We start from the raw sequence: 26,721 nt of genomic DNA, 5'->3' as shown, positions 1-26,721 counted from the left end.
CGATTCTGATTTGAGGGATGCCAAATCCCAAGACTTTTCGCACCGGTTCAAAACTGGTGCGAAAACTTATTTTTCACGTCGATTCTTGATGTGAACCAGTGCGAAAAGTCCCCAAAAATATTAAAAAAAAACTTTTAGCACCGGGTCTAGCTTTGAACCGGTGCGAAAAGTAGCCAAAAAAAATTAAAAAAAAACTTTAAGCACCGGTTTTGTTCCAAAACCAGTGCCAAAAATGCCCCAAAAAAATATATATATTTTTTTTTTTCATTTTTTTCACTTAAATTGATATATAAACACTAACATATATAAAGTTACATATTTTCATTAAAAAAGGCTGTTATATTACAATTTTCGTCCAAAAAAATAAAATATAAAATACAGTAAAATACAAGGTTATAAAACATCATAAGGAACCATAGAAACTTAATTGTACAAAGTAGGAGGAAATATATATGAGACTCAGCTTTGACCAACCTAGATAATTGTTCATATATTTGGGGGCTTGAAGTTGTTTCCCCTGCTGATTCAAAATTGTTATCTTCCATCGGTCAAGAATGGTCACTGCAACATGCTCTATGTCATGCACTATGCTGCAGAAACCTCCCTGCTTCTCTATTGAGCCAAGTCCACCACCCCAAGAAAGAACTCTTGCAAGATCATTTCCAGTCCCTGCTGGAAGAATTGCAACTGGGGGAGGAGAAATAAAATTCTGTTTATCTATAGCATCCAAAACCCAACCAACAGTTCCATCTCCACCACATACAAGAATTCTAAAGTGAGGCACCTTTCTGAACATGTACAAACCAACCTCAGGTCCTTGATTTGGGCCCAACTCAATAACCTGCAAGCATGCAAAAAAAATCTGAATATTAAATGAGAGATCCAGATCAGCACAATAAAAAGGAGGAAATAACAAAGGTTTAAAGAGCAGAATAGTGGCATTACTCTTAATTCCTCATCTCCTCTACCCAAATAGAAATTGAGGGAGACTTACCTAAGAGGGCTACAGGAGATAAAAAGAGAGGGAAAACCACATGAGAAATAACATTGAATTTCTTCTGAATCTCTAGCATAGAACAGAGGGAACACCGGAATAATTCCATCATTATGGAATTAAAAAATAGTTTTACCTACTGCGATTTCAGTGTAGTTACAGCTTATGAGGCCTATTATAAACAAAGGGGGTGGGATGGGGGGGGGGGTGAGGGGGCTGAGTTACAAATACTCACAGAGTACCGAGGGGCTATGTCTTGATGATTTGAATATAGGCCAGATTGTGAGAACGCATCAGTTCCCTTGTTATGACAGACAACATAAGAAACAAATGGCCGTTAAGATCAAGAATCATGCATGATTTAACAATGCAGAAAATTTCAAAGAGTAACTAGAATTTTTTTTTTCATATCTAATTTCAAAAAGAAATTCTCTGGCTAGACCAATAAATTTGTACACAATAGGATTTTGTTTGTCATATATAACAATTAGTTTGCAGGTGTATAGAATTGCAATAGTTCATACTAAAAGATCCTGAAACTATGTGCAGGCGGTTCGGTTTTGTTTCCGAAGAATGAATATCACAAGGTTTACTTCAGCAAACCAGAGCATGATTAAGGGTGCATTCTGTGGTCATGTCCTCATGTGTAATATGCTAACTGTTGATTAATACCAGGCACTAAGCCATCACTACCTTCACAATCTCATGAAAAGCAAAAATTACAAACCTGGCTGCAGGACATGCAAAGAACAGCCATTGTAGGTGAATCAACATGGCTCAATTGAGTTAGAAAAATGCAGGTCCAAGAAAACCAACAGTTTGCATAGTCTGCAAAAGGAGTAGACAAGCATAGTTAACAAAACAATTTAACTTTGTTACTGTCATTGAACATCGGCACAAACTTTAATGATCAAGAGATCAATTATACACAGCCAGCATAAACATGCTTGGCTGCTTGCTGCAGGATACTGTAACTAACACAGGACTTCAAATTCAAATGCAGTAAACTAAAAGGAACATAATCAACCAGCGGTTAGAATAATAAATATTAAAGGGTAATAAATTTCATTACCTTGCGAACTGTTGTCACAGAATAACCTTTCCTCACAAGAGTATATGCAATCCAACCATCGAAATTTGCAGTTATTGCCATTGTAAGCCAAGGCACAATACATAACATTCTAGAATCCGAAAGATTAAATTTCAACACCTGTTGAGAAGCATGGTACAAAGGCGAAAATATAGTCATGATCGATTCAAGTATATTTCTCATGATTTGATGTTCAAATTAATTCAGAAGAACAACTAAATCACATCAATTATAAGAGAGTTGAACCAAGCCAGCACACAAGGATGTCCTTCATTCAATTATCCCTTTTAACTTTTTAAGTCGCATAATTTTTCATAATAAGCATCATAGGGGCATAAGGCCACAGGGTGATCAATCCTTAGACAAATGAAAGTATTAAAGTTCACTTTGGTTACTCACTAGTCATTAGCATAATTTTATGGGTCTCATATGAGTGCTGCTCACTATGTTTAACAATATGATTTCATCCAACCGTATAATTTTGAACCAATATCTCTACTCAACAACTTCGGCTAGGCACAACTCACTAACCAGTAACCACACTTCTGAATTTGTATAAATAGTCAAATGACGAGGACCTGTAAGAGTCCATAATCTTCAGATATTATTTCTTAAGTTAGTTCATATTTTGTGCTTTGTATTAAATATGGTGAAAATGCCAAGCCTGTTACAGATCCAAGGTACATTCCACTATACACCAATGCCAATGATCTACTTCTCTCTGACACAGGAACCCATTTTGAGAGCATATTGTTCATGGCTGGCATGGCCACATCCTGGAGAATTACAGAGAAAACAGAACTTAAACTATGTTATTTGGACTTCAAGAATCTACAAAAAAAAAAAAAAGTACCAACCTCGCCAATGCCCATGAAAGCACGAGTGACTAGTAAGAATGGCAATCCAAGCTTCGCAGAAACAGGAGTAAGAGCAGTAGCAATAGACCACCAAACTACAGCACCCAAGTACAGCTTTGCCACCTAGAGTATCTGCCCAAATACCCCCTGCTATCTGTACATTAAGTGGCCACTTAGCATATTTAATTTTGAACAAAACAAAGCAAAATTTACCACATGTCCATAAACCATAACTATAGCAATTAGTTTCCTCATGCTAATCTAAAGAGATGCCTGAGATAAACATACAAGCATATAAGCTAAAAGTAGGTTAACTCGAATAGCCTATGACATATGATGGACACAAGACATAGCGGAAACAAGAAACAAACACAAAACACCCAAAATTCGGAGGATAGGAAATGTCACCTGTGTAAGAAGATAGCCCCAGTAAAAAGAAGATTGTATCAAACCAACAGTGGTTGGATTCCAGCCATACTCGGCTGACATTGGAAGTATAGCAATGCTCATATTTACCTGCCAATCAACATCTGTTTAAAGTTACTCACCCTAGCATAGACCATTGCAGTTGAATGCACATTACAGGTTTATGAATTATAGAGTATATATCATACTTTCGTAGTTTCATTAAATCATAAATAAGGCTTGCTTTAGCAATGGACATGTACATTTGCAAGGTGACCAACAAACAACCTCTATATTAACTTTGAATTGAAGCAAGCCATTGAAAAGCTCAACCTCCTCCCCTTTCAAATATTGTTTTATAACACATCAACTCTGAGTGCTATCAACCATCATTAACAATTCAATTACGATCCAATAGTCCCAACACAAGAAGTTTAAGGATGTCAAATGGGCACCGAGCACACATCAGAGGCACCAGAAGACACAGCACCAAACACAGCAACAAAAAATTACAGAAAAAAACACCGTAACGCCATACCGCACAAGAACATACACAATAATCCCAGAAACACATTTCCCCCCTCCCCCCCCCCCCCCTGAAACAATTAATCCCAACAGCAACAACAAGCAAGCAGAAGCACCACAACACACACCACAACCACCACACCTACCACCGCACCCACGAAACCAGGAAACCCTTAATTTCTTCCAATTAACCTCAATTGGCAAAAATCACTCAAACATAGAACAAATTCACGCGTAAATCCATTAAAAATCAATCCAATAACACATGAATAACACAGCCAGATTCGACAACCCTAAAATAACAACAACAAAATCAACCAACAATTCATCAATCGCAACGAGGATCAAATTTAAGAACAGCAAAAGAAAAAAAACAAAATCAAAACCAAAAGGAAGCGAAATCGAAGCGAACCAGGAGCAGTAGGTCGTTCAAGGTCGATTTCTTCAGTAGAAACCATAGTTAGACGAGCGCCGACTTCTTCAACAACATCATCGATTTCTTCGCCCATCGAAGCTTGGTTTGCTGCTGCATCTTTGTTGATTAGGGTTTGTTTGAGGAGAGAGAAGAGAGAGATAAATCGAGCCTGTGGAAACAGAAAGAAAGAAGAGAGGATAGAGAAAGAAGGAAAAGGGGCGTACGCTTTGAAGCCCCTTCAATGAGAATGTCGAGTACGCTTCAATGGAGGAGAGAGAGGAGGAAAGATCGAGGAACAGCAAGAGAAAGAAAGAAGATAATAACCGGTTTTTTTTTTTATTTTACAGCAGCTTTTGCACCGGTTCAAACTGAACCGGTGCGATTTACTCATTTTTCGCCCGGTTTGGTTAGAACCGGTGCGAAAACTCTTTCCCTCAATCCCACCTATTTTTTTTTTCGCACCGGTTTTTAAAAACTGGTGCGTATTTAGCGGTGTCCATTTAAGTTTTTCTATTTGTCTTGATGCTGCCTTTCTTTTTCGTTTTTTTTTTTTTTTTTTTTTTTTTAATTTGACTTGGTGCTCATATCGCTCTTTGCCCCCTTATTCCTTCTGCTGCGGTCTGACGAAGAAGAAAGAGATAGAGGAGAGTCGGTTGAAGAAGAATCCTCTTCAGGCGAAGAGATGTCCGGCCCGAAGAGAAGAAGGGTTGTTTCTAACCCTGGGCAGTTTCAACCTGTCCTTGTTCCTACCAAGAAACCTCGGCTTGAGGAGGACAAGCCAGAGGAAAGGAAAGAGAAGACTCCTCCCCCTCCTGAGGTCCGTGCCGAAGGATATAATTTGACGAAGACTCCTCATCCCGAGGCATTTGGGGAGATGAGGTTCTGCAAGAAGCTTATCCTGAGACTCAGGAGGATGAAATTTCTACTTTGGCTCCTACTCCTCTCCTCGGCACGTGACCGAGCCTTTTACCGACGAGGTTCAGAGGGAAGCTGATGCATTGCTTGTCCACCCTGTGGACGAGGAAGTGCCAACTTTGGATGGAGACCTCATGGGTCTGGATGCTGATGGTCTGAAGGAGGCCGAGGGGGAAAACAAAGTTGAGGAGGCCAAGAATGCCAATATGCCTTCAACTTTGGCTACTGAACCCTTTGGTGCCCGTTCCCGACTATGCCTGGACCGTCTTCGAGTCTTGGCGTAGCTTAGCCATGGAATACTTCGGCAACAACCTTTCTAGCATGTCTGTGCTGGAGAGGGCCAGGGCTTGGACCATTGGGGCTGCCGCTGGCGCATTTGAACCACTTGCTAAGGTCTTGGATTCCTTTGTTGAAAATCAGAGGCTGCTGATGCAGGTAAATCTTTCGGTACTTAAGTTTTTTCACTTAAGTTTAAGTAATGTTATATATATATATATATATATATATATATATATATATATATATATATATATATATATATATATATACACACTTCGGCTAATTGTTGCTCCTCACCTTTGCAGGTCGTTCATAACCATTTCTTGGCTATGGAGATGAACAATGAGCTGAAATCCAAGGCAGGGAAGGCCGAGGAAGCTGAATGCCAAGCAAAGATTGCTAAACTGAAGAGGCTAGATGCCGAAGATGCGGCCACTGCCCTTAGAGCTGAACTGGACGCCATGACTGCCAATTTCCGGACCTTTTTCCAAGATCTGGAGCAGACCGTCTTCCCTTGGGTAGACGAGGGTCATGCGCTGGTCCAGGAGTACGGGGCTGCACACATTCCCAACTTCAAGGCCCGTATTGAACAGAGGGTACAATGGGAGGTTGAAACTTGGCGTCTGATGGTCGAGGACTTCAAAGAGAAGGCTGCCCAGCCCAAAGCCGAAGCTAACAAGAGACAGTCTGAGCTTGAGGCAGAGATTCTGCGACTTAGGAATGAGCTGGACGCTTAGGACGCGGAGCTCTCTAAGGTTGAGATTGAGCTGGAAGCCAAAAGATGTCGAGCTTTCCCAGGCCCAAGATGAGCTGAATGATGTCCGAAGCCAGCTGAAGGCTCAGAGCGAAGGGGCTGCCAAGACTTAAGCTGACCTTGAGGCTGCCCGAAAGTTGATAGATTTCAAAATCTACACCCAAGATGAATATGACGAGGGTTTTGACAACGGCTTCCAGACAGCTCGGCGCCTTGCTTTCCATGTTGATCCCAACATTAACTGGGACGAAGCTGAGGAATGGTCCATGGATCCTAACGACCCACATCTGCATATGGCCCATCCTGCTGAGACTGATTTTCTGGCTCGCCAGGCTGAAGCTGAAGCCCGAGAAGAGAAGGAAGCTGAAGTGAGGGAAAGAAAAGAAGCCAAGAAGAGAGATTCTGAAAACACTCTTGCTCAGCCTGCCTCCTCTTCAGCTGGTGCTGAAGCTTCTAAGAGCCCAAGCGCAGCTTCTCAACCTGACCTGCTAATGCTGAAGCATAGGAATTTGGGCAGTCGTCTTCAGAATCTTGCGGATCAACTTGTGCTTAATTGTTATGTTTGTCGCGTTTGTTTTTGCCTTAACCTTTTGCTTCAGCTTTTCTCGATTGTACAAAATCTAATTTATTTTTGCTTTGAGTAGTTGTACCTAGTTTGGCAGCTGTATTTTTCCGCTTGTGGGCGGCTGTCGATATAGAATTTCCTTGTGTTTGCTTTTAAAACTTTTAACTTTGATGCAGCTCAGAGATATGAGCATATTTGAATTGCTATGAATGCTTTGCTTTTCTTCCCGCTTCCTGGCTCTCTTTACTTAGTTCTCTTGTCCTTTTCTTGGATTTTGAATTTTTTGCAAAATTTTCTAAGTATTGAACCTCGGCTTGGGAATTCTCTCGCAGCTAAGTATCACTTGCCCCCCTAGGAATCTGAAGTTGTGGACTTCAGGTTCCTAAGGTGCTTGACTAAACTATTTCGGCAGACAAAGGTTCGTCTCAGCCAAATTTCAAGGGTTGACATAATTTTTGGAGTTTCGGCCTTTTCTTTTCTCTTCTTGTATTTGAGGAATCTATGAGTTCGCTGCTCAAAAGTCTTTGACTCCAAGAGCTACATCTCTCTATTCTTTGAAATTTTTTTGAGGGAATGACTATCCAAAACACAAGGCCATCATTCTGGCAATGTTTCGGATATAACTCCTCTGAAGCACAATGCCAATGTTTAGGCTATACCTCAGATTATTTCACGGCCTCTTTGCCCCCAGGAACTGACTTATTCGAAGTACAATGCCAACAAGTGCCTATACTTCGGGGGTGAAGTGATTGTCCCCTATTGGGCTGATTATTCGGCAATCCGAAGCAGGATGCCACTGTTGGGCTACACTTCGGACAGTGCCGAGGTAAACCTTTCTTTTAAAAATTTGATGGGAACGATGGCTCAAAGGCCTTTCATTAATTTGAAGATGCACTTACATAGATTGTTCCGCCCCGAAGGGTTTACACACGATATTTCTTAAGTACATCAGCATTCTAGTGATTCTTCTGCTCAGTTCCATCCAACTGCCGAAGTCGGTATGTTCCAGGTTGAAGTTCATCATAAATTTCATAGGGGCCCTCCCAAGTTGCTGAGAGTTTCCCATGAATGCGTCCTTTTTGCACAGCTGCGGCGTTCCGAAGAACAAGATCACCAATTTTAAGAAGTCTTGCATGAACTCTTCTGTTGTAAAATTTGCTGAGCCTTTGCTTATATGCAACCATTTTGTCTCGAGCCGAGTCCCAGACCTCGTCAAGAAAATCGAGGGATTCTTTCATGAGTTGTTCATTTTCATCGGCTGAGAACAGATTTGCGCGTAAACTCTGTGCCAATTTCCACTAGAAGGGCGGCTTTAGAGCCATACACCAGCTCAAAAGGTGAATATCCCGTAGCCTCTTTTTCAGTTGACCGAAGTAATTAGAGGGTTCCTGAGAGTTCCTCTATCCACTTGGACTTTTGATCTTCAACCCTCTTCTTGAGAGCATTGAGGATTTGCTTGTTTGCAACTTCAGCTTGACCATTGCTCTGCGGATGGCACACTGTCGAGTATGCCAGCTTAATGCCGAACTGGTCTGTGTACCGCTTCAGCGGAAAATTATCAAATTGCCTTCCATGATCAAAGACAAAAAGCCTTCGGAACCCCGAAGCGGGTAATGATATTCTGCCAGATAAATTTCCTGACAGTTTGCTCTGAGATGTTCGAGGCTGCTTCAACCTCGATCCATTTGCTAAAATAGTCAATGTCGACTATCAACCATCTTTTTTGGTACGGAGCATCAGGAAAGGGTCCTAAGATATCCAGCCCCCATTGGGCAAATGGAAGCAGATTCAAGATCGGCTGAAGATCTCGCGCTGGCCGATGGATGACTAGCGCAAATTTTTGACATTTCTCGCATTTTTTGACCAGCTCCTTAGCGTCTGAGATCATAGTGGGCCAATAATACCCTGCCCTCAATGCCTTGTGGGCTAAAGCTCTCCCCCCGATGTGGTTTTCACAGATGCCGGGGTGGATCTCCCGAAGGATGTAGTAAGCATCTGTTGGTCCCACGCATTTTAGTAGTGGGGCTGAGAAGGATTTTTTCAGCAGTTCTCCACTGAAGACGATGAACCTCGAGCTGATTCGTTTCAGTTTGGAGGCCAAGTTCCTGCCTTCGGGAATTTCTCCTCGAAGCTTGTAAGTTAGGATGGGGTCCATCCAGCTCGGCTCGTGTGTGACGCAGCAAACCTCAGGCGCTTCGTCCACACTTCTTTCTCGGCGCACCTCTACATATACAGATCGGTTCATCTCAGTTACAGTTGAACTTGCAAGATTAGAGAGGGCATCGGCTTGTGCGTTCTGACCCCTAGGGATCAGCTCGACTTCAAAAGTTCTCAGTTTCGCAATAACTGTTTTGACCTTTTTGAGATAAGCTATCATTGAGGGCTCTTTGGCCTCATATTTGCCTCAAATCTGATTTGCGACGAGCTGAGGGTCTGTCTTTAGACAGGCATGCTCGGCTTCCAATGATATACACAGCTCTAAGCCTACGATTGCTGCTTCATATTCAGCTTCGTTGTTTGAGGCTTTGAATGAGAATTTCAGTGCATACTCAAAGGACTTGCCTTTTCGGGCAAGGTTATGACTACCCCTGCCCCGAACCATTTACGGTGGAGGATCCATCCGTGAAAACAGTCTAAACTTTCTTTTCCTCGTCTAGTGTCTCCTGGTAAGAACACTCGGCCAGGAAGTCCGCTAGGGCCAGAGCCTTGATGGCTGTTCTCGGCTGGTAGCTGATGCTAAACTTAGTGAGCTCGAAGGCCTACTTTGCTAGTCTACCAGATTTTTCAACTTTGCCGAGTACTTTCTCCAGCGGCTGATCAATCAAGACCACTTTCCTCAGCTTCCGACCAGCTACCACCACTGCATATGCCACTTTCTCGAGCAGGGGGTAGCGAGTCTCGGCATCCGTCAGAGTGTGACTGACGAAGTAGATCGGTTGCCAGACTTTTTCTTCTTCCTTCAGCAAAATCGCGCTTATATTGGCCGGGCTGACTACCACATATAAGTACAGAGTTTCTCCTTCAGTTGGGCGTGCTAGCGTCGGGGGTTGAGCCAGATGTTCACGCAGCTGCTTGAAGGCTTCTTGTTGCTCGTCTTCCCAAATGAGCTCCTTGGTTTTTGGGAGTTTCAGCGCTTTAAAGAAGGGTAACCCCTTGTCCGAGGCTCTGGAAATGAACCTAGACAGGGCAGCCATTCTCCCGGTTAGACGCTAGACGTCCCTCTTTATTTTCGGCTCGGGAAGGTCGAGCGCCGCCTACACTTTGGCGGGATTGGCATCAATCCCTTTTTACTGACCATGAAGCCGAGAAACTTGCCTGACTTAACACCGAAGACACACTTCTTCGGATTCATCTTCATTTGGTGTTTCTTTAGGGTTGCTAAGGTCTTGGCCAGGACCGCAATGTGGTCTTTGTCCTCTTTGCTTTTGAAGATTGAGTGGTCAACGTAAACTTCCATGTTGCGGCCTTTTTACTCGGCGAAGACCTGATCAACCAGTCTTTGATATGTTGCCCTCGCATTTTTCAACCCGAAAGACATTATTTTGTAATTATACACCCCGGCGTTCTTAATGAAGGCCGTTTTTGCTCAGTCATCGGGGTGCATGAAGATCTGATGATACCCCGAGAATGCGTCCATGAAACTAAGCAGGGCATGCCCACTTGTCGAGTCGACTAGTTGATCAATCCTTGACAAGGGATAAAAGTCTTTCGGACATGCCCTATTAGGTTCGTGAAGTCGACGCACATTCTCTAGGTGTCATTTACCTTCTGAACCATCACCACATTGGCCAGCCATTCCGGATACTGACAGGGTTCAATGAAACCTGCTTCTAGGAGTTTTTTGACTTCGACTGCGATGTCTCAGTTCTTATTTGCATAGTAATTCCGCTTCTTTTGCTTAACCGGTCGACAGGTGGGGTCGACATTAAGCTTGTGAGAGATGAGGCTTGAATCAATCCCGGGCATGTCTGCTGCCGAGAAAGCGAACACATCTTTGTTGTCCCTAAGGAGTTGGATAAGCTCAACACGGACGTTCGGATGGAGTATGAGGCCAATGTTCCCAGACATCGGCTGGTGCTCTGAGTCTTTTGGCTCAGATGAGGAACCAACTTTTCCTTTCCCCAAAGATCTTTCTCGTACTGGGGTGCCTTGAGCCGAAGCACTTAAGCCTTTAGGCTTCTTTGTGCATCGGTCTTTTTCTCTTTCTTCTTCCTCATCATCCTTGTCGTTACGACAACTTTTGGATGGCTTGAGGTAGTTGCATCTTCGGGCCTCCTATTGGCTGCCCTGGATTCTTTCGGAGTAAACCTCGTTCAAAACGTATATCATCATTTGATGGTACGTAGAGACTACTCCTTGAATTTCGTGAATCATGGGTCTCCCCATAATCACGTTATATACAGATGGAACATCTATGACGAGAAACTCGGCCATGACATTCCGGGCTGCTTCGTCGCGGCCGATGGTGACGGGAAGGGTAATTTTCCCATCCGGATATGTTGCAGACCCATTGAATCCAGATACCGGGTAGGGTATCAGAGTTAGGTGCTTGGTCTTCAACTTCAGCTGGTTGTAAGACTCTCGGAAGAGGATATTCGCACCACTTCCGCCGTCGACAAGAGTTCGCCAGACGTTGTGGTTTGCTATCCCTGTGACGATCACCAGCGGGTCATCATGGGGGTATGCCACCCCCCGACAGTCTTCGGCTGTGAACGTAAAGTTCGGCACCGGAGACTGGGGTGCTCGGATATCAGCATGGTTCACTTGATGGGTCAAGCCCCTCAAGTGGTGCTTTTGCGCTTTTCGAGAGGTTATTATTCCTCCGAAAATGACAAGGATGTCGGGATTGTCTTTATCGTGCAGCTTGTCCTTTTTCCGGGGAAAGTCCAGTTCTTGCCGAGAATCTTTCTCGACTTTTTTCTCTTCGCGACAATCCGGGAGATATTTTTTCAGGTAACCCTTTCGGACCATATCCTCGATCTAATCCCTTAGCTGGATACAATCCTCGGTGTGATGTCCTGGTGATTCATGGAACTCACACCATCGTTCCTTGTTTTTCTGCTGATGCTATAATGGGAGCGACCTCGGCTTTTTGTACTTCTGCTCGTCCTTCGTTATGCTGTAGATCTTTGCACGTAGAAGGGCGAAAGGAGTGTACGATTCGTATTTCCCCACGAATGGGGTTTTTTCTTTCTTCAGCTCGGAAGCCGATTCTGAGGCTTTCGCCTTCCCTTTCCTCTGGCTCTGGCTTTGCGGACTACTGTCCCTTTGTCTTCCGAGCCCCTTGAGACTGGGATTTGGTTTTGTTCCATTCGTCGGCTCAGATGTATTTATCCGAAGCATTTATAGCTTCCTCTAAGGTTTGCGGGGGATGCACGACCATGAAATCAAGGATCTTTCCAACTTACAGCCCATTTCGCAGTGCGAAAACGGCTAGCCCTTGGTCCAGACTTGTAATTCTGGACGACTTGTTGCTGAAGCGAGTCAGATAGTCTCAGAGGCTCTCGTCCTCCCCTTGCTGCAGACTCATCAGTTCTGCAGTTGTCTTCTCCTGCGGTTCGCCGTAGAAAAATTGCTCTTGAACTTGTTGGAAAGGTCTTTCTAACTGGTTATCGAGCCTTCCTTTACTCCCTTGGTGATCCACACTTGTACAACACCTTTAAGAGTGGTCAGGAAATATTTGCACCAGGTCGCTTCGAACCTGGGGTTCAGATACATGTGCCCTTTGTAAGAGGCAATATGGTCCTTCGGATCCGAAGTACTGTCATAAGTTATGTGTGCCGGGATTTTCATTGTCGGTACATGCTCTTCCAAAATCTAGCTTTGGAAGGGTGAGCTGGTGGGAACCATCATGGCCTTTCCCTTGTGTCCAGCCGTCGGGACCACACTCCTCCCGCTCAGAGAGATTGAAGTGGTTTTCGTCCTCGGCTGGGACGTTCGGGACAAGGCTCAGTTCCCTCGGGGTAGGTGAGGCGACTGTGCACGCTCACCGCCTTGGAGCCGAGACGTTCGTGAACGTGTCGGCGAGCAGGCTCTTGCCACGCGGAGGTGGTGTTTCTTCTTTTGTAGCTTTGGGAGTTTTGGGTTTCAGAATTTTCGAAGAACCGAGGGTTCTTTTTCCTCTCCTGTTCAGTCCTCCAAGTTTCCTCCTCCCATTTGTCCCCGAGCTCCTTGAAGGATGGAGCTCGTCCACTTTCCTCTTGGCCGGTCCTCTTTCTCAAGTTTCTTGGCGGAAGAGGCGAATGGTCACGGGGTGGTGGACAGTTGCCTCCTTGGGCCTTCATGAGGTCCATGAAGACCGTGACGGCTCTTGCCATTTCCTCCGTAGAGGGCCCCGGTTGAGGTGTCGTTCTCGGCTAAGACCGAGAATGGAAACTTCGAGGGGGACTCTTAGAATTGGACTAACTCGGCCGATATGAGTTGGTCGGCTGACGAGTATGATGGGATGGTGACCTCTCCGACGTTGCCCTTTCCGGGGAAGAGGGAGCTTTCGAAGAAGAAGAAGAAGGTTCCGGTGATGGTGGAACAAGTGGATTCCTCCTCACCGAAATTGAACCTTTCCTCGAAGAGGAAGGGTCGTTCTTTTTAGTACTCTTGGCACTCTTACCAGTCTTAGTCATTTTTGCTAAGACTGGTCGATTTTTGGCTTACTTTTGAATGTCTTCCCCACAGACGGCGCCAAATTGTTTCGGGTAAAAACAATGGGACCTTCGGTAGGGTCCTTTTCTGTGGGCTGAAGACTGATCTCGGTCCAAGTGATGAATGCGCCGAGGGTTTCTTGCACAGCAGACACACGTAACCTGGCCTCAAGGGTGTTGCCAAAGAAAGCCCCTCCGATGTCGAAGTCAATACAGTGTTTAGAGAGAGAAAACTATGCAAGAATATTAATTGCTTGAGGCTTAATGTGTGTGTCCATAGAGAGAGAGGATTGAAAGCTCTTATACCTTTTCTCAATAGATAAGTGGGCCGTGAATCAAGTGGGCTTGCCACATTGACCGGGCCTGAGCTGACTTGACATCGCTTGGAGAGTTGAACATTAGCCTTGGGCTTTGTAATTAAATCATTTATGGACCACCCCAATTGAAGTAAATTGGACCCAAACAATACTCTTTTAAGTTTTTTTTCTTCTTCATTTTGTTAATAATCTTTAATATTATACGAATAAGATTATTAATTTAGCATTAAACGGACCTACGTCAAATGGACTTCATAAAATCTAGTGTGTTAATTTTGAATCATACGAACCTAAACTAACGGATTTAAACAACGGTTTAAATAATAAATCAAACTAGAAACGCTAGGTTGGGCGAATAAGCATCTCACCTACTCTAATATGTTTTATCACAAAACTTTGAACTTTATTAATCTCGATCACATACACACAAAATACACAAATTTTAATTAAGGCGGATTTTCATTAAATTATTGTAAGATTGGTTAAAGATACCCTAAGGATATTTGAAGTTACCCTTATATACTACAAAAGTTACCATTTTCCTAACAAACATTTTGCTCTTAAACAATACTTATAATGTATTTAATATATCATACTAACCTTCATATCATGTATCCATTAGAAATTACACATTAAAATACAATCAAACTCATTACAAACTAAAAATTACTCTTATAGGAGTTAAAGTTATTATAAAAATTGTTAAAGTAATGAGATATATCGTATAATATTATCGTATTATTGTTAAAGTAATGGGAAGATATTTATTCAAATATTATCGTTTGTATTTTAGTTAACTACCTAATATTCTAGGATATCTTTTGATACTAGGGTGAGGAAATTATAACTAGTATATATTTGGTGGTTCGATTAATGAGAAGTTAAGTCGTTCTATTATATTTTCTCTCTAATTTGTCATGGTATCAAGAGCAAGTTAATTTTTTTTTTCCTCCATAATCAACGATGGTCGGTGATGATACACCACCGCCGCCGCCACCACCAATTAAAATAGAACCAAATTCTCCTTATTATCTTGGTCCTCAAGACCGTCCCGGCGATTACATTACACCTACTCGGCTAAAAGGAGATAACTAGGATGAATGGGCAGCCAATATACAAACTGCCTTGGAAGTAAGAAGGAAATTTGAGTTCCTGGATGGAACAATTAACGCACCACAACTCCCTTGCACTAAGTTCGCTGGGACTGCTCTCAATGCAATGCCTATTTCATGGCTGTCAAACACCATTGATCTAGAGGTTAAGTCCTCCCTTTCGAAATTCAGAGAAGTAAAGCCCTTTTGGGATCATCTCAAGAAGCGCTACGCTTAAACCAATGGCCCTCGTATCTAGCAAGTTCGGTCCTCGCTTGCCAAGTGTGAGTAGACCAAGTTGATGTCTGTCTCCGTATATTATGGGAAATTACATGCTATATGGCATGAACTCGACCAACATGAGCCTTTAATTTCTTGTGCATGTTGTTCTTCGTGTACGGCGGGTCGACTTCATGAACAACGGAGGGAGCAATCTCGCCTCCATGATTTTTTGATGGGATTGTACTCTGATTATTATTCTTTGCTAAGAACAAAATTTTTATCTCAAGACCCTTTGCCGAGTCTGGATAGAGCATATCAATTAGTGGTGCAAGAAGAGAGGGTTCGCACAGTGCGGCAGGAATCCGAGACAAAACCTTTAGAGGCCCTCGGCTTGGCACCTCTACTTGTTCCCACTGTAAAAAACCGGGGCATGACGTCTCGAGTTGCTGGTTTTGATCACCATGTCCTCATTGCAACAAGAAAGGCCACAATCCAAAACGCTGCTATGAGGTGATAGGCTACCCAGCTGGATGGTCAGGGCAGCAGGATGCTTCGGCTAGTCAAAGCAAGGGGGGGGGGTACGAGCGAATGCAGCTATGGCAGAGACTTCAACTTCTCTCTTAGGCCAAGCTTTTACAGCCGAGCAATGGAAGGCTCTCTCGGGCTTTGTGGGTAACGCACATATTCCGAAAATCGCCTAAGTGGTAAGTTTGATGATTCTTGTTGGATTATTGACACCGGAGCGACCCATCACGTTACCGATAACAAATCTTGGTTGTTTGATACTCACACTGTTTAATGTCCCGTTGGCTTACCAAATGGAGAAAGTGTATTAGCTACTTTGGAAGGCTCCGTTCGTTTGTCCGATAAAATTAATATCACTGGGGTTTATTTGTGCCCCATCTCACTTGCAATTTAATTTCTGTTACACAACTCAGTGATCAATTAAATGTTGCTGTCCAATTTAACTCATATATGTGTGCTGTACAGGACCGACTGAAGGAGCTGATTAGAACGAGACTTAGGCGAGACGGACTTTATTATTTTAGCAAACCGAATGTGGTGCAACGTGTGTCTATGGTTGAAGCATCATCAGATTTGGAGCTCTGGCACAGAAGAATAGGGCATCCTTCAGAGAGAGTAGTTAAGTTGCTTCCTCATATTACCAATAATAACCATATTAGCAAAAGGATGTGAAGTGTGTTTTCGTTCTCAACATCCTAGAGACAAATTTCCTTTGAGTGACATAAAGCTTCTAGAATTTTTGAAAAAAGAAAAATACATTGTGATTTATGGGGTCCATCTAGACATGTTTTGTCTTGTGGAGCTCGTTATTTTTTTTACTATTGTTGATGTTTTTCAAGAGCCGTTTGGATTTATTTATTGATTGATAAGACAGAAGTTTTTCAGATGTTTATGACGTTTGTTGCTATGGTTGATAGACAATATAATCAAACAATTAAAATTGTGCAAAGTGATAATGGAACCGAATTTAATTGTTTGCGCGATTATTTTGTTTCAACTGATATTTTCTTCCAAACCTCGTGTGTAGGGACTCCACAACAAAATGGGAGGGTAGAGAGAAAACACAAACACATTCTTAATGTTGTTAGAGCCTTGAGATTTCAAGCCAAACTACCTATTTATTTTTGGGGAGAGTGTGTTTTAGCTGCGGCTCATTTGATTAATCGAACTCCTACACCTATTCTACAAAATTAAACCCTTTTTTATATTCCTTTTCAATAAATCACCCTCATTTGATGTTATTCAGACCTTTGGCTACTTGTGTTTTGCTCACAATCAAAAGACTAGGGGAGATAAGTTTGCTAGTAGGAGTTGTAAATGTGTATTTGTGGGGTATCCTTTTGGGAAGAAAGGATGTAAGATTTTTGATCTTGAAACAAAGGAATATTTGTCTCTCATAATGTGAAATTTGTTGAAGATATGTTTCCCTTTAGTAGTCTGGATGATGTAAATATTGACGCAAATTTCTGTGATAAGGGGGAAGATATACTTGTTGATTTTGTTGATTTTGAATTGGGTTATGATGATAATGGTGCACATGATATTGAGGGTGCAAACAGCTCCGGTGGAAAGAGGGGAAATAGCCCCCTCCGGAACCACCCCGCGGCATAATGCTGCTGATCGCATGGGGGCTGCGGAGTCACCTGTCCCAGCCCGTGATTTTGGCCAGCAGTAGCAGCTAGTTGAGGATGTAATTTCCCAGCCAACGCAGTCTGAGCAGCAGTTAGCTGACACTACCACTGCCCAGCACAAGCAGCCTGAGCAGCTCACACCTCAGCAGCACACAGACCCCATGGATGAGTAGCCACACTCCGAGTTGGGTCGCGAAAATATCTCTCGGTTTTGTTACATGACTTTATTACACACAAGGTTGCTAAGAGTTTGCCTCGTTCTTCCAATCAATCTCCAGGTACTCCTTATCCCTTAGTTATATAAATAGTGACACTTTTTTCTATGAGTTATCGGAAATTTATTGCAGCTGTTGTTCAAAGCAAGGATCTGAAATCTTTCAAAGAAGCTATGAAGTATGATGGGTGGCGAAGGTCTATGAAAGAAGAAATTCGAGCTCTGGAAGATAATGGGACATGGACCTTAGAGCATCTTCCTCCTGGCAAGAGAGCTCTAGGCAGTCAATGGGTCTACAAGACCAAATTTTAATTTGTCGAATGGTGAAGTAGAGCGCCTCAAATCTCGCTTGGTTGTGTTTGGCAATCATAAAAAACCAGGCATTGACTATGATGAGACATTTGCTCCGGTGGCCAAAATGACAACAGTTCGCACTTTTCCTGCTATTGCAGCGTCAAAAAATTGGGAGCTACAGTAGATGGATGTTCATAACGCATTCTTACATGGTGATCTAGTTCACGAGGTTTACATGAAACTTCCTCCAGGGTTTGAAAGCTCAGATCCTAACTTGGTTTGCAGGTCGCGCAAGTCCTTATACGGCTTGAAACAAGCTCCAAGATGTTGGTTTGCAAAACTTGCTACGACTTTGAAACAAAACGACTTTCTACAATCTTATTCTGATTATTCATTATTCACATATACTAAGGCTAAAGTTCAAATAAACGTCTTGGTTTATGTTGATGATCTCATTATTTATAGGAATGATTCCGCTGCTCTTACTGTTTTTAAAGCCTATCTCAATGATTGTTTCAAGATGAAGGACCTAGGTTCTTTGAAATATTTTTTGGGAATCGAAGTTTCTCGTAGCTCTGCAGGCTTGTTTTTTATGTCAACGTAAATATACGCTGGATATCATTTCTGAGGCTGGATTGTTGGGTGCAAAGCCTAGTGGATTTTCGATAGAGCAAAACCACAAACTCAGCATGGCTAGTGGCGAACTTCTACCAGATCTAGAGTCATCGCAGGCTAGTAGGGCGCTTGATATACCTTGCGGTAACTCGTCCTGATTTAGCTTATTCGGTTCACATATTGTCCCAATTTATGCAAGAACCCCGTAGTGAGCATTGGGATGCTGCTTTGCGGGTGGTACGTTATTTAAAAGGCACTTCGGGTCAGGGAATACTTTTGAGTTCTGATTGCGACTTGAATTTGCAGGGGTGGTGTGACTCTGATTGGGTTGCCTGTCCACTTACTCGGTGTTCTCTTTCTGGTTGGCTCGTGTTTCTTGGCAAATCTCCTATCTCATGGAAAACGAAAAAGCAGCCAACAGTTTCTCTTTCTTCGGTCGTGGCCAAACACAGATCCATGGCAGCCGTCACTTGTGAGCTAAAGTGGCTAAAAGCCTTGTTATTAAGCATGGGTGTTCAACATCCAAAAACAATCAAACTATTTTGCGATAGTGAGTCAGCATTACACATCGCAAAGAATCCAGTTTTTCATGAAGGGACGAAGCACAATGAAGTTGATTGTCACTTCGTTCGGGTATGCAACTAATGAAGGCTTGATTTCTCCCTCTCATGTTTCGACAAAGTAACAACTAGCTGATATTTTCACCAAGGCTCTCGAAAAATCACAGTTTGATCATCTCTTTTCCAAGTTGGGCATTTCGGACTCGGCCGCATGCTCCAATTTTAAGGGGGCGGGGAGGTAATGAGATATATCGTATAATATATTTTGGGAAGATATTTATTAGCAAAATAGTTTGTATTATAGTTAACTTCCTAATATTCTAGGATATCTTTTGATACTAGGGTTAGGAAATTGTAACTAATATATATTTGGTGGTTCGATTAATGATAAGTTAAGCCGATCTATTATATTTTCTCTCTAATTTGTCATAAAGTTAGCCTTAAATTGACTGTTGTCTTACAAAAAAATTAACGTAAGTCCGCCTTATGCAAGATTTATTGACTAAAATAACATTTAATGCCCTTTATATAAGCAACATAAATTCACTAAATCTTTAACAATATAAAAGGTAAATACTTGTAATTAGTAATTGTTATCTCTATAATTACTCAAAAGATAAATATCTATACCTTATAAAAAGTTTGAGTTACCTCTTATAAATAGTGTTTGAACAATTATACCCTCTAAAATATTTATTTACTTATTTTCCCTCACTAATGTCAATGCCTTTTTTTATTTTATTTTATTTTTTTTATAATGCTTAAGAATAATGTGTTGACATTTATACTCTTAAATAGTTGTTTATATAATTTTACTTATTAATCTTACCAACAACTAAAGTTGTGATATAAGACTAAATTGAAAGAGTTTTTCGAACATGGCTAGTTATGACACGTGCATCACGCGCGTTAGTTACCCTAGTATTAGCAAAAAAAATCTATTCTATACGACGTCATCCTAGTAGAAACAACCCAAAAAGGTGCCCATTAGGGCCCGTTATTTTCAGGGGTTTTGTGCAGTTGTTCATCTCTCTCATGCTCAAAACCAGTTAACCACTTTTAGTTAGGAAAAGATAGATTCATTAAGGATAAAATTAACTACTTGAGTTATGTAAGGTAGAAACCCTGGGAGTTTAATTTTACCACATGGAGCTCCATGTGGGCATTAGGCAGTTGTGTGTGTTCTATTCTACAATAGTACTATAGTAAATTCCACAGGTCTTAAGAAAATTCTTACATCACCCATTATTAATAGCTTGGAGACTTTAGAGTTTAGACTAATCCATTTCAAACAATTCTAAAATTGATTATTGAAGGAATATTATTATTGCAACTTCTTTAAAAAAATAAAAAATAAAAAATAAAAATAAATAAAAAAATAAAAATAAATTTGAACAAGAAAAGTAAAGTAATTGATATGCTTGGGACTTTGTGCTCGTGCCAGCATTTTTTTAAGGAAAAATTGCTAAAAATAATTCCAAGTTTCACATATTGGCTTTAAATAATCCTAACTCTGGATTATTGTTAAATAGTTCCAACTTTGGGGTGTATTCGCTTTCTTTGGTTCCTAACCGGTTGCTAACCTGTTATAATTGGTTAAGGTGACACGTGTCACCATGTCATTGGTTGATAATTTTTTTAAAAAAAAAGACTAACAAAAATTGAAAAAAAAGAGAAAAATTTAAAAAATAAAATTAAAAATTGCTCATTCACCACCATCACCCACGAACCACCTTCCTCACCACCGACGAACCACCTTCCCCACAACAACTGCGGCGGTCGGAACCCCCTTCCCCACCCACGCGCCGGCAAGAACCCCCTCCCCTACGCCGGTAGCTCCCTTTCCCACAAAACCACCAATCTCGCAGCCCAAAACCCCCGAAATCCCACCCACGACCACCCAAAATCCCCCAATCACCTCCCTCACTGTATAAAAACCCCCAACCATCCCTCCACCACCATCGCAACCCTAGCGCTAGGGTTTCGATGGTAGGGGAGGGGCGGCTGGGGGTTTTTATACGGTGGTGAAGGTAGTTTAGGGATTCCAGGCGGGTTTAGGACCGCGAGATTGATTGTTTGCGGGAAAGGGGCGCCGGTTAGGGAGGTGTCGACGTAGGGGAGGGAGTCTGGCTGCAGCAGGTTGAGGCCAGGGATTTGGGCTAGGCCGGTGGCAGGCCCGACACCGATGATTGCGTGATTGTCGTGGGTTGGGGCTTATGGTTGGGTTATTTTGTTTTTATTTTTTTTTAAGTTTTTTTTTTAATTTTTTAATATATATATTCAACCATTAACACGATGATACGTGTCGATTAATTTTTTTAAAAAAAGTTTACCTGTTTAACAGGCTACTGGTCACATAGGAATATTTTGAGCGAATGACCCCCAAAGTTGGGATTATTTAATAATAATCCAAAGTTGTGATTATTTAAAATGAATACGTCAAAGTTAGGATTATTTTTAGCAATTTTTGCTTTTTTTAATGGAAAGATATACAAAAAGTTAAAGCCAGCCCTTTCTCAAGACTACAACCTAACCTATTTGGATTTTATTTTTATTTTTTAGAAAAAATTACTATCTAAAAAAAAAAATTACTCTCTTCCAGCAAATACTAAATCTTTCAAGGACATTAAGCTTTATCCCGCAAAATATTAATAATAAGTAAGTTATTCCCTTCAATAAAAATGCGAGAAAACTGTAGGATCGGGCGAAAAGAAGGCCATTGCGAAGGGTCGTAACCTCAACAATGACCAATTAGATTATTTGACAGGTTGAATTAGATTATTCAACTTGCCAAATGAAAACATCAAAGATTATTCAAAATAATCCAATTTTCTAAATATTTGATATTTCCATTTTTTGTTGAATATACTCTTCATTTAATTGACAAGTTGATTGCAATTTTGATTGTCTTTAACTAATACAAAATATATTGTTTTCTCTTTAAATGGATGGAGATAATACAATATTAATGGATATATGACATGGTGTTATAACGGATGCGTGCATGGAACGATTGAGAACTCACCCTCTAACACAAAATAAAATAAATAACAAAATATGATGATAAAAGAGATAACGTGTTTATGAGGAAATTTAGATTTCCTCTCCTCAACAAAAAATATTAATTTTTTAAATTCCTACAAAATAAGATAATAACACTCTTTATGATTTTCCTCCTCAATAAACCATCATCTTTCACCCTCTTGATGATTTTCCGCCTCAATAAATCATCATTGATGAACCATCTTAATTTTCTAGTAAGCCTAAACTTTCTTATATAGGATAACCTAGAAACCCACATCAACTAGGATATTTCACTTGCTCCTTAAGCCTAAATAATCCTTGATTAATTATACATACCTAAAATCTATCTGTTTTCCTAATTACAATCCTCATCTAACTAGGAAAACATAAAAGATAGAAATAAGTAAATAGTACATCATATTTTTTCTTAAAACAAATCTCGTTGGTATTTGGCAAGTTTAGTTTATTTCCTAACATATGGCATAACTACTAAGAGCTGAGAATTAGGATTTTGAAATAGAATTTTAATATTCTAAGGGGCCGTTTGGTTTGCACAGGGGAATCGAAATGGAATGCAGAAATGGAATGAAGGAGAAAGGAAAGGAATTCCTTTAATTTGGCCTGGTTGCACTACACGAAAAGAGCAAATTGGTAACGGTTCAAACCCCCCCCAAAGGCAACGGTTTTGAACCGTTGCATATTTGAGGGTTGCCAAATCCCAAAATAATTAGCAACGGTTCAAAACCGTTGCCAACTCAAGCAATTGGCAACGGTTAACCGTTGCCAAATACAATGGCGCCCTTTTTTTTTTGTTTTTAAAAATAATTGGCAACGTTTAGCCATTGCCAATTGCTTGAGTTGTCAACGGTTAACCGTTGCCAAATACAATGGCGCCCTTTTTTTGTTTTTTTTTTAAATATTGGCAACGGTTAACCATTGCCATTGGTCTGTATTTTTTTTTTGGCTGCAATTTTATTAATATTGGCAACAGTTAACCGTTGCCATTGACCTGTATTTTTTTGTTTTTTTTTTGGCTGCAATATTGTTAATATTATAATATTAATATTAATAATAATAATTAATATTATTATAATATTAGTATTAATAATAATAATTATTATTATTATAATATTAATATTAATAATAATAATTATTAATATTATAATAGTAATAATAATAATAATTATTATTATAATAGTAACAATAATTAGTATTATTAATAATAAAACATAAATAATAATAACAATCGCAAGAGATGATATTAATTAGAAAAATGTTTCAGTTACCTACAAACAATTTTAATTAGTTATAATAATGTATAGTACATAATTAGTAAGCTAAAGCTAGGATTAATGAAGTAGCTAGCTAGTAAACGATATTTACAAATTAAATGTGATGTAGGTCGCCAACATCTCTCGAATTACATGGAGTTCCTCGCTCGTGTATGGTTGTCCCGTTTGCCCCTTGCAAAACTTAGAATACACAAAACGTGAGTTAGTAGAAGTGAATTAATAATAATTGGGGTTAGTTAGTAGGAATGACCCAAACAAAACTTGGAATAATACACAAAACGTAAGTGAACTCATACTTAGCTTACTCATAATAATAACATGACATTATTACTTAGTTATATGTGACAAAGGAATGAAATTACAAGAAAATAGCGATATGAGGGTTTAGGTCGCATTTTCGATCAAAATAGCCCAAGTAAGGCCATTTTGGCTTCTAGGATGCCTATTTTCTATAATTCTTGTCTATTGAACTCATAACTAGTTAAAACATGTCATAATCACTTAGTTATAGGTGGCTAATGCTTGAGATTACAAGAAAAGAGCAAGTAAGAGGTTTTGGGACGCAATTTCAACCAAAATGGCTCAAGTAAGGCCATTTTGGCTTCTAGGATGCCTATTTTCTATATTTGTTGTCTATTGAACTCATAACTAGTTAAAACATGTCATAATCACTTAGTTATAGGTGAATAATGCTTGAGATTACAAGAAAAGAGCAAGTAAGAGGTTTTGGGACGCAATTTCAACCAAAATGGCTCAAGTAAGGCCATTTTGGCTACTAGGATGCCTATACTCTATATTTGTTCTCTCCGTTTTCCTGTTGTGCGCACTAGCATGAGGAACAAAGCACATGAATCAAAATGCATAGCAAATAAGCAACATCTTAAGCATTGTAAAGTAAGAAAATCACAACATCATGGGTGAATTACCTTGGGACTTGGGTGCTTTCCATGTAGGACCTCGAGGAGATCGAGGATTTATCTTCTTCATGGTACTACAAAAAAATAAGTTCAAATTTGACTAGTATAATCAATACATATGAGTTAAGATATGAAAATGAATAACAAGAAGTGAAACAAACTAGATGCTTACTTTTGCAGTATGGACCTCACGAGGCGCTTTCTTACTTGAGGTAACCGAGCAGAATCAAAGTAGAAGATTGTGTTACTGGAAACACAAATCACAAGTAGGGTCCAATGATAACTACACACGAGACAAACAAATCAATAGTTAGCCTATTACAACAAATAAACTGGGAAAACAAATGAACTTGACTAGCATAATCAGACGTACTCCTCATAGTATGGGACGAATATAAACTTGTCTCCCGCACTCACTGATTGCCTAATACCCCGTTCAGCATAGTAAAACACGTCAGCGGAGTTGCCTAAGATTCTAGCAGTGGACATCTGCTCAGGGCACAACCACCCAACTTGACAAGGAGATTCAAGCTCCCATATTTGCTCATGGAGTGCTCTGCATGCATGATAACAAAATGTTAATCGAAAACCAAACGACAAACACCACTAAACTGAATAACATAAATTGAGTACCAGTTGAATTACCTCATGGATATTTGAATGAGGGAAATGTTAAGCATTTTACCACTTAGAAATTCCTTCACATCTTCTTTGAATAGCCATGCCGTTGCATCATCATCGTAGTGGAACATTTCCTTAGGAAGTTGAATTTGGATGGGGCTGTCATTAGGCAACACGCAAACACGGTTGTGCAAAAAAGCTAACTCCTGAGATAGCGACTGAAGCACCGTGTCTTCAACTAATGGAGTAGCTTGCGTAGCTGAACCTCATGAAGGGCTCTTCATCGACACTTTTCCACTTACCGAGCCATGTTCACTCCTCTGCTTTGGCCCCTCCACCCTCTTCTTTGGAGTTTGGCTTTTCCTCGATGGCTAATAAGACAAATCACACAAATGGTTAGAAAAGATTTCCATCCAACTCTTGGGAAGAAAAGATTAAAGCGTTAAATCTAAATCTTAATTACCTGGTTCATCAACCGTATCCAAGAAGATGGCCATTGCACAAAACTACCTTTTGCTGCCCAGAGTGTAGTGAACTCATCCTCCTCCACGGGCACAGGTATTAAGATGTCCTCGAACCCGGGAACCATAGAATGGATCCCGACAGAATAATGCTCAGGCAAAAGAGGTCGAAGATGGACCGTACCTTGTTCAGCCGGTTGTGCACTACCATAGGCAACAACATTTAAAGGTCCATCATATGATTCGCCCGGGTGAAGAAGTTCACAACGGGTCTCTTCCTGCACCAATTAGGAAGATACTTCATTTAAATATTCATAACTAAATATCTTATGTGTAATATAGGAGTTAATTCAAGCATTGAGCTAAAATCATGAAAAATGGGCAAGTTAGAAGTCATTTTGCCCATTTTGAACCATAAATACTCTAAATGAACCTGAAACTTGTAAATTTGCTTTTTTTATATTGTGTCAAGCCATAAATTTTCATAACTAAGTTTCTTAGGGGTAATATAGGAGTTAATTCAAGCATTGAGCTAAAATCATGAAAAATGGGCAAGTTAGAAGTCATTTTGTCCATTTTGAACCATAAATACTCTAAATGAACCTAAAACTTGTAAATTTGCTTTTTTTTATATTGTTTCAAGCCATAAATATTCATAACTAAGTTTCTTAGGGGTAATATAGGAGTTAATTCAAGCATTGAGCTAAAATCATGAAAAATGGGCAAGTTAGAAGTCATTTTGCCCATTTTGAACCATAAATACACTAAATGAGCCTAAAACTTGTAAATTTGCTTTTTTTATATTGTTTCAAGCCATAAATATTCATAACTAAGTTTCTTAGGTGTAATATAGGAGTTAATTCAAGCATTGAGCTAAAATCATGAAAAATGGGCAAGTTAGAAGTCATTTTGCCCATTTTGAACCATAAATACTCTAAATGAACCTAAAACTTGTAAATTTGCTTTTTTTATGTTGTTCTAAGCCATAAATATTCATAACTAAGTATCTTAGGTGCAAAAAAAAAAAGAAAAAAAAAACCCAAAACGAGTGCAAACAAAAAAAAAAAAAAAAAAAAAAAAACAGGGCGGGAAGGGCAGCAGCTGCACCGCTGCTGCAGGCTGCACAGCTGCTGCAGTGCAGCTGCAGCCTACCTTCTCGGCTTCCCAATGAGAAAGAGAAGGAGAAGGATAAGGAGAAGGAGAAAGAGAAGGAGAAGGAGAAGAAAGAGAAGAAGGAGGAGGAGAAGGAGAAAGAGAAGGAGAAGGAGAAAGAGAAGGAGAAGGAGAAGAAAGAGAAGGAGGAGGAGGAGGAGAAGGAGAAGGAGAAAGAGAATGAGGAGAAGGAGAAGGAAGAGCAAACAACAACAACACATCACATCAACAAAGCAACACCAACAACACCACAACGAACTTGACCATTTCACAGCCAACTTAACCATTTCACAACACAATCCAAAAACTAATATCATTATCCAAACAAGTAAGTAAAAAATCACCTGT

At 40.5% G+C, this 26,721-nt stretch overlaps 1 pseudogene; it reads right to left on the bottom strand.

Annotated features, from left to right (window-relative positions):
• Nucleotides 1-338: 338 nt before the first annotated feature.
• On the bottom strand, nucleotides 339-5,105 carry LOC110689892 (annotated as a pseudogene).
• Between the last annotated feature and the right edge of the window lie 21,616 nt (nucleotides 5,106-26,721).

Source organism: Chenopodium quinoa, unplaced genomic scaffold, assembly GCF_001683475.1.
Source record: "Chenopodium quinoa cultivar QQ74 unplaced genomic scaffold, ASM168347v1, whole genome shotgun sequence".
Classification (NCBI taxonomy): Eukaryota; Viridiplantae; Streptophyta; class Magnoliopsida; order Caryophyllales; family Amaranthaceae; genus Chenopodium; species Chenopodium quinoa.
This window is presented reverse-complemented; position numbering and strand designations above follow the sequence as displayed.